We start from the raw sequence: 9,502 nt of genomic DNA on the forward strand, positions 1-9,502 counted from the left end.
ACACATGCATAATTGTTTTTTCATTGATCCTATCCTAGGATACTGTCAGGCCACACACACACACACACACACACACACACACACACACACACACACAGATAATAACTGTTATGGTCTGAGAGTGTGAAAGTGAGTGCAGACACCATGACCTTGCTGTGTGGGCTGTTCCTTCCAGGTCACAGAGCATTGGCTTCAACAGTTCACCAAGAGGGCATTACAGAATAAAATGATAAAAAAACTAAAAAACTAAAATAAAAAAAGTTTTCATATGTGCATATGCCTATGATACAGAAAGCATGCTTCTGTATCATAGGCATATGCTATGAATTCTGATGCAACCAGGACAGCCTACCACAAAGGCTTCAGGACAACCATTGTCTTCTGCACTTAGACCACATGAAGATTACCGACCACGTTCCACTCATAAATATTATGGTGTTAAACCCTAAATCCATGGTGTTACCAGAAGGATAGTATACCACTCCTGAAGTATTTGATCGATATTAAAGGTTAGTATAAGTAGGTCATTTTAACATGCATATGCATCCTAATACAACATTCTTTTACTTACAAAATTAATATTCTGGTTAGATGATCCTATGGTTTGAAGACAGGAGGTATACGCAACCCACTCCATTCCTGCCTAAATGCTTAACCACAGGGGGTGGGGAGGGGGGAGAGCGTTCCAATGTTGATCCTGAGGGGGGAATGGGAGCAAAAACCAACTACATGTCCATCCCCAGCTGGGGCCAGTCTCCATACTGGGGGACGGTCCCCTTCTTAAAAGGCCTTGGTCTGGCCGGTCTGCATCTCCAGAGCATGTAGCCACCTCAGCCACCTAATTATCCCCTTAAATAATTCACCAAAGTGGCTCTTCCCAGAATATGGAGCATTCTGGAGTGACAACTGTGAAAGAGTTTCTCAATATCAGAATTTTTGAGCGTCATTCATTTTCAAAGACAAATTTGGGATTGACTTCCTCAATTAAAAAAAGGGTGTGTCACCACACCATGCAATGCACCACTATAGTTATTTAGGGTCAATGATGTACACTCTACTGTACTTTTAATACAACTTTTTGTAAATAGTTTGATTCCATCCACAGGCAGATGTCAGCCCTGATAAAGGTCATGAGTGAACTGTAACTCATGCAAAGGTCAACAGCGTATGATGCAGGCATGTCCCCTCTGAGTCATCTTAGCCTGGCTGAGTCACTGCCGTGTCCCTCGGCCCCTCCAGTGCTCCCCCTGGTGCAGGCAGAGAGCGGCCAGAGAGATGACTGTCACCCTGCCCAGTGGCCCCAGGCCAGGGGTCCATCTGTCCTCACTGGGGTGGTGGTCAGAAGACCTCTGATTGGTGGAGGGATAAAGGAGCAGAGGGCAACATCAGAGAGACATGAGATGTGATTGGATGTGGCATGCAGGGGTCGCCTTTGGTATTTTAAAATGAAAATGCTGAGCCATACTGAACTGTTTTACAGTATGTACACATTCACATACATGTGTGGCAGGAATATGATGTGTCAGATGTGCATACATGCCTCCATTAAACTCATGTTTCCATTTACAATGGTACACTCTGCAATTTTGTGTAAGATAAACATGCACACAAAAACATATGGTAACAGACAATATGAACAGACATTTGCAAATTCAGTCATGTGGGCTTATATCAGTATGTGTGTGTGTATATGTCTGTGTGTGTGTGTGTGTGTGTGTGTGTGTGTGTGTGTGTGTATGTGTGTGTGTGCATGTGCGTGTATGGATGTCCCAAGAGAAGAATATGTGAGCATGCCCACTGCACTGACTGTGCCCAGGTACAGTAATAAGCCCTCAGTCTTCGGGGAGCTGCATATCTGCAGAACATGGACAAAGTGTGAAAATATTCGGAGAGGTTTACGAGGCCATCTCTTTAAAAAGAGAGGGTGTTAAAGTGCTTGCCTCTGCCTTTCCCTCCCCACCTCCGGTGACCTTGAGCTAGATGAGCATAGATGTAGAAGCCCCCCCACCCACCCCCACCCTTGGGTACTTAGAAAAAGAGGGGAGCGGACATTAGCCATAAAAACAAGATCTTTTACATGCATGATGACTTGTTGGCAAGAAGCTTCTAAATGGCATTACAGTAAATACAATACAACACAGAGCTAAGAAGAATCCTATAAAGACTCCTATAAAGAACATTATAATGTCCTAAAACAACATGATGATATGTGTATCTATCACATATGCTCTTCTGATTTGTGGTGTCACAATATCAAGACTTATTAGCCGTTAAGTGACTCATTCAGTTGTATTGAGTACACCAGGGGAGGCTAGTGGAGGTAGAAATCAGAGGATGGGCTCATTGTCATGCATGGAATGGAATGAGAAATGGTATCAAACACACCTCCTCCGATTTCTACCTCCATCAGCCTCCACTGTACACAGGATACAGGTAGTAAACTGTACAATGAAATGCTTATTTTGTGAGGTTCCTCTTAATCGTCTCTACAGGAGGTCTGTCTGTGGAGAGGACTTAGCCCCTTAAGCTCGAGTCCCAAAGGTTAACAGTAAAAACATAATTTATGTAATCAAGTTCAGTTATGTTCGTGTGTATATGTGTGTGTGTGTGTGTGTGAGAGAGAGAGAGAGAGAGAGAGAGAGAGAGAGAGAGAGAGAGAGAGAGTGCCCTGCGAGTGTGTTTATCTCTGTTAGTGAGTGATAATGACTATGACTATGGTAAGAACCTGTGAAGGCTGGAGCCCCCCCTGTCCCCTTTGGCAGATGCTGAGAGGGCTGCATCATGTGTTTATATCGGTAGGATGGTGCTCTTACGCTCTAAAAGGAACTGACATCTCACCCCCTCCACAGCAGCCAACACAGGCTTTTAAAACCCTCCCTGCCCCACTCCTCCTTCATGTCTTTGCCGACTTGACACAAGCCTAAGAGCTCTGATCCCTGCTCGCCTTCTAGTTAATGGATTGTTTGCTTTGAAGCCAAGAAGACGACTTCTCCTTTTTCACCATCTTACCTTATCTTCTTGCTCTCTCTTTAAAATAAATCTCTCTCTCTTTCTCTCTCTCTGATGGAGAAAATATCTATCCCTTTTCACTCCTCTTTACGTCTCCCTCTTGGCCCATAATATCTCTCTTTAATAGGTCTATCAAAATCAAACTTTCTTAATTTGATTATCAACATTTACTCAAGCACATTCGGATACAAGTGAGTTTCATGAATATATTATACAGTGTAAAACATAAAACTTAATTGGGAAAAGGGCCACACTGTGTCAGCTACGGTGTGAATCATGACTCTGTCTGCCTAATGGACTGTAACCAGATGTGTGGATGTGAAGCCATCCTACAGTTTGCAAACTTTGGGTGTTCGGGGTCAACTGAGGGCTCATACAGGCTTGGGGGGTGGCGGGTGAGGGGCTGTCAACGATGGGAATAGTGAACAGAGAATCAGCCATACGCTCATCTCCAATCAATCATCCTCGGCCTCCTTAGACCCGGCCTAGAACGCCAACAGCGAAAGTAATGGGTTAATTAGCTGATGGCATACATACATTTAAAAATACCTCAAGCCATTTGATTATTGAAAGGCAGGCTGTTGTAGTCAAGTCGTACAGCAGCAGTCATGGTTATCCTCACTGGGGGTGATGTTGCCATGGATTCTGCTCAGTGGGGTCATTCTTCAAATACTTCCATGCGGCACTGATATCCAAATCTTATATTAATCTATAACAATATAAAATAGTTATATTAATCTATAACAATATAAGTTGTAAATATTGAGCGGTAAAGACACCTCTTACTGCCCAAGACAAGGAGAGGGCCTAGATAATACAGGGAATGTTGACGTTGATGTCTCAGCCATTTTTAGACCATGATTGTCATCCAACTCAAGCCAGCTCTATCCAGTCTAGAGGCTCTACTCACTTCTGTAGAGAGGCACATCAAGAGCTAGAGGCTGACAAAGTGGATGGCCTGTCAAGGAATCTGCATGTCAAAATTGAAGTAGAAGGATTGATGTTGCATAGCAATATCTACCTTTGGTAGTCACAGGACTGGATAAAGGATGCTGGATGCAAGCAAAAGCATAAGTCATATGCATAACTTCTAGACAGGTATGCCCTAAGTGCAGGTTACAATCAGGTCAGGTTACAATCAGGTCAGGTTACAAGCAGGGCAGGCTGGAGTGCCATCACATTATTTCCTCACTTACTCAATGAAAGGAGACATCCATTGCTATTAATGCTACAGACTGTGGGCGACTGAAAGGCAGACTGGCAAGGACGTTCAGTCGGTGTCATAATGAAAGAGATATAATGGCCTATCATTGTACTGGTGAGCTTGCCAAAAAAGGACGCAGAGGAGCAGTAGTTCCCCAACCACTTCTTGGTGTCTGGGTTCGAGGACCTCGGCCCGAGGACGATAAGGATGTCTAGCCCTGTAAAGCGGACATTTTTAATATCCATCCCCGCGCTAAGGGGACCTGACACCGCTAGCTGCATTTGTTGCCTCGCACATAAGCGATCTGAAAACGCAGTGCTATTTTCGTTGATGTTAATTTGCTCCGTGTTAGGGCCTCGGTTCACGGTTCGGTCAGCCTTCCCTGATACTATATTCCCGTTTGTTTCAGTAAAGGTTCTCCCGTCACATCGCATTTAGGTCGAGGAGCTCGTGAACTGTGAATGCACTGAGCGCAGGGACATGCTTGCGCAGAGGTGCTCTCACACGCTGGGTCCTTGACTCCGTCGAATTAAAGAAAAACACGTTATGTTTCTAAAGTTTTTCTATTTTATGCTGATGCTAGGGATTATTGTGAAGATGAATGAAACCAGTTTTAATTAATTCCATGTTCATTTTTTTGGTTGCCTGAAAAAGAAATGTAACCTAGCTTTGTATCAATCACTCCACAAAGTCTAGTCAAAGTGCATAAAGACATACAATAATTATTAATCATATATATATATATATATATATATATATATATATATATATATATATATATATATATATATATATATATATATATATAGTTATATATAGTTATATAGTTATATATATATATATATAGTTATATAGTTATATAGTTATAGTTATAGTTATAGGCTATTGGTCATGTTGCATGCCTGCATGCATTATTAATGTATTTGTTGTTGTAATAATAATAATATATTAATAATAATATATATATTATTATATATATAATATATATTATTACAACAACAAATACATTAATAATGCATGCATGCAACATGACCAATAGCCTATAACTTATGACATAGTCAAATTTAAATATAAACACACTACTTCTTACTCCTGTAAATACAATTAAATGACATTTTGAAATGGCATCTAAATTAATTTGTAATATGATTTTCGTCATATATTTTCCTCTGAAATGCTGTTATATAAAAAAGAGATAATTACTTGTATTCTTCAGTTAGGTCGAACAAGATTGGTCAGCAGCGTGCGTTGCATTCTAGGAAGGACGTTAAGTCTCGTGTCACTCGCTCTTGAACAGTGTGCAGGTTTGATCATTTCATTCTCTTTCTATTTTCTCCGATCCCATGAATAATTAATTTGGAGTCAGATTCTCAAAAGAGCAAATTCATGGTATCGTATGCACTTTAAAAGAAGCATGTGTTAAATACCTAGTAAACATTGACTGATTATATTTAATTTATGTGAATATTGGGTGTTTTAGTGCTCATCAAATGTAATTGCAAAACCTTTCATAAGGCTATTCATTTTAATAATTATAATTATATCACTCTGAATTGGAAATTATGTTGGCTAAAATATTTATTTTTCTTGAAATGTTCTGGTAATTCAATTTGATGAAACTGTACAATTATTTTGTAGCCTACAATAAATAATGTATTTCTGTATAGTTATTATAATATATACATGTATTTACAACAATGATTCACTATAAACTGATACATCAATATAGTAAGGGTAGCATTTATCATCGACATTAGAAAATCATGTCAAAAGCCTATTATGGCAATGTCTCAACATGGGCTGAAGCAGAAGCTAAAATCTGAAGCAACTCAATACAGCCCTATTTTAATAATCTTTTCCATATATTTTACTTCATGTATGATGTAGTTTGATCCTGTATCAATTCTAATGGGTAAGCTAGTCAACGCCAGTTTTCCATATGTAATGCTCTATATTCTATTCTATCAATAAAGTGATTGAGTGTAGCCTAATTAAACTAGTCTTTCCCTTACATAAGTGTGCTATGCTCTGGACGCCCGGTCACCCGAGGATAAGCGTCCGCCTATAGGAGAGAAATGGCGCGCGGGATAGCCTAGTCAAGAAACACGGTGCAGCCTTTCGCCTTTAAACAGCCAGTGGCAGTTGTCATAAAAAGGTTAAACGCAGGCTACGTAGCACGTGTTGTTACAGAACAACATAATTAGGTCATATTAACATCATAAGGGATGATATTTCATAAGCGCTTTATTACATGTTGCCAAAATATTTGGGCCGGGGGAGGCAGAGTTTGTACACTGGAGATGACAGATTTTGAAATTAGATTCACTATTTAACATTCGTGCGACAGTCACTAGCCACGCATCAGCCTCTCCTATTTTTATCAGGTCACAGTCTTATGGAATAACGAGGAGGTGCACAGGGGGGTGCGAAAGGGGGCAAAGAACCTGCCTCTTTGCCCTGCCACTCACAATGTGCCCTCCTGGATGGTGTTTTTTTCGTATCGCATTAAACATACTGTTAACGGAATTCATTTTTTTCCTTTTCGCCAGCGGACGTGTGAATAAAGCGTATTTCGAAATGTGAAAATATTTATAATAGACCAGGTGAGCGAGAGAGATTGCGTTACGAGTAGTACAAGCGCCGTGTCCACGTTTCCGTCAGAGCGCATCATCTGTACCAGAGGGCAAACTCTCTCCAGACCACGGCAGTTGCCATGGCAACAGCAGCAGATGTTGAGCAGGCTCGTGTAATGCGATGTGAACTATTGACCCCTCTCTTTAAAATCGCAGTAATGGATATGGTTTTATGCGTATATGGGCTATATTACTACTCTCACAGTTTGCCACACCATATGTCACTGTGTAGCCCACATTTTCCATGAGATGGGCCTACTTCCGTGCGGGGCTGGGCTGATCTCTTTCATTAATACACAGAATAGGCCTATAGGCTAGGCTACTCTTTTAGAAATTAACAAAAAAATCTAAAAATTACACTAGACCTATGTGTTTTAGTCTGTGTTTTAGTGCCTGTTTATGTTCACACATACTGTATGTAGGTAGTATTTCATTTTACTGTTAACATAGCTTTCTGGAGATCTTTGCAGTAAGCTACAGAGACATTAGCCTATGAATCGTCATTCACACTCCTCTGACATTCATTGTTTATGGTAATGGTAATGTGACAGTTACATTACACACACATAGCCTAGTGTATTCCTAATAATCAGTCTACATGGTTGTTACTGCCATACAGTGACAACAGTGACTCACACACATAGCGTCACTGTCCTGCAAATGCTATCTGTGGGCTAACAATGGTCCCTTAGACATAGGCCGGAATCCTAACCTGCCACAGATATAGGCCCCTATATGTTATAATATAAATAGGTTTTTTGGGAGACAAAGAAAAGTTGTTATGGAGTGGCTGTCATAATGTTTTATGTCAATGTTGCATAACATATTCAAAAACCTTTTTATAAATTACTATATACACTTATGTAGGGCATTATGACTAATGTCATGCTCCTAACTTGCCCATTTAAGCGTCTGCTTAATTCAAGACAACTTTACGCACGCATGAATAACCCTGAATAAGCAACCACGTATCTCAGTTTTTGGGAGGAACGAGTAAAGCATGTTAATTTGCCCTGTGTTTAGATGGCCAACAAACTTGGTGTCAATGGATTTTATTCCAACTGGGTTTCAAATCTCGGTTTCTCCTTCCCCGCACATTTAATTAAGAAATGGCCAGGACCAAAAGCGCAATTGTTAGCTTGAGAAGGACCGGCATCCCATGGGCATGTTCAATGCCGCCTTTCAGATCATCTGATTTGCGCCAAGTAGGCCTATTGCCACCCTATCCAAACGGAACCGTTTTATAAATTCTTGATCGGTCATTCCCATTTTGTTCAAACAAGGCCTGAAAACCCTCTCAGGCACGTGCACAGGTACGGCTCAAGTGTGGCTTGAGCCCCTGCCCATTTGCCCTGCCCGTCACAAAGTGCCCTCCTGGATGGTGTATTTTTTTAATAATCATCTTCATCATTGATTATCACGAAAAAAAGGCAGCTTGCTTAACCCCCCCCCCCCCCCCCCCCGGAGTGAGAAAAAATCAAAAACATCATGTAGACAGCCAGCCACGCACACACGCATTGATGGTGACAGTCATTGGCACCTCACAAGACCTGTCCATCATCAGTAGGTCTATATTTTATTTTGACTCTGTCCTGCCCTATGCCATCATAATACCATATAGATTAGTTGTTTAGTAGCAGCATGGCAAGGAAAATTATTTGAATTCAGCCCCATCACAAACTCTCTGCAAGGTGCTGCACCCTCTCACTAGGTCTCTAGGACATCCCGTCCCTCACCCCTCCCCCAATCCCTAAAAAAAACATGTAAAGCAGGTCATTGTGGCAATGTGGCTATACATTGTATAGTGTAGGCCTACATAGATGAACCAGAATGTTGTTGACCAATGAAATATGTTGTTGACCAATGAAATTACAAATAACCAGTGATGGTCATCACAGGACTGATGTATTTCACCTTCTTATTAATGATAATGTGTTGTGTAGGCCTATGCATAACCAGCATTTTCTTTCTTTCTTTAGTTTTTTTGTTCCAATGGGCCAAGCCTGAAAGTGTAATTTCTTCATAAATGTCTTGCTATTATTGTCTTCACACATGGTTTAAAATAATGTGATTCTACATCGCATCAAATGTAATTTATTCCACCTTACAAATGTGTATTTCTCACATATACATTTAAGCACTCCAAGTTAGGATATTTTGCGAGAAAATTAGAGTTAAGTGTGTGTAACTGGAGTTAGGATTCCGACCATTTGCACTGCACTCTGTCGCAGAGAGCCCACCACTGTGATGGAGGCTTCCGGCTGGGACTGGGAGTGGAAAAGACTTGGGGGCTTGGTTCCAGCTAGTCTGCATGGAGCAGTACTACGTTCCTAGTGTACTCACTGTTTGTAATTAGTTCCTATTCTATGAGAGTATGTGTTGTGAAATCACTCATGAACATCTGCTGTGGAGGGGCAGGCGGTGCCAACAGCCATTTCTGTTCTGGCCTAGGATGCCCGTCTACGCAAGCAGTACAAGCCCAGGCAGGCCACTGATACATCAAAACAAACACGATCTGAGCAGACATTCTCCCATCCGCCCGTCATGGGCTTGCCACAGAGCCAATGAGATCCCTCCATCCCTCCCTGTCCCCGTCCCCACCATGTGTGTGCTCGGTCTGCGCTCTCTCTCTCACTCTCTCTCTCTGTCTCTCTCT

This window comes from Argentina silus (genome assembly GCF_951799395.1).
Source record: "Argentina silus genome assembly, chromosome: 1".
NCBI lineage: Eukaryota > Metazoa > Chordata > Actinopteri > Argentiniformes > Argentinidae > Argentina > Argentina silus.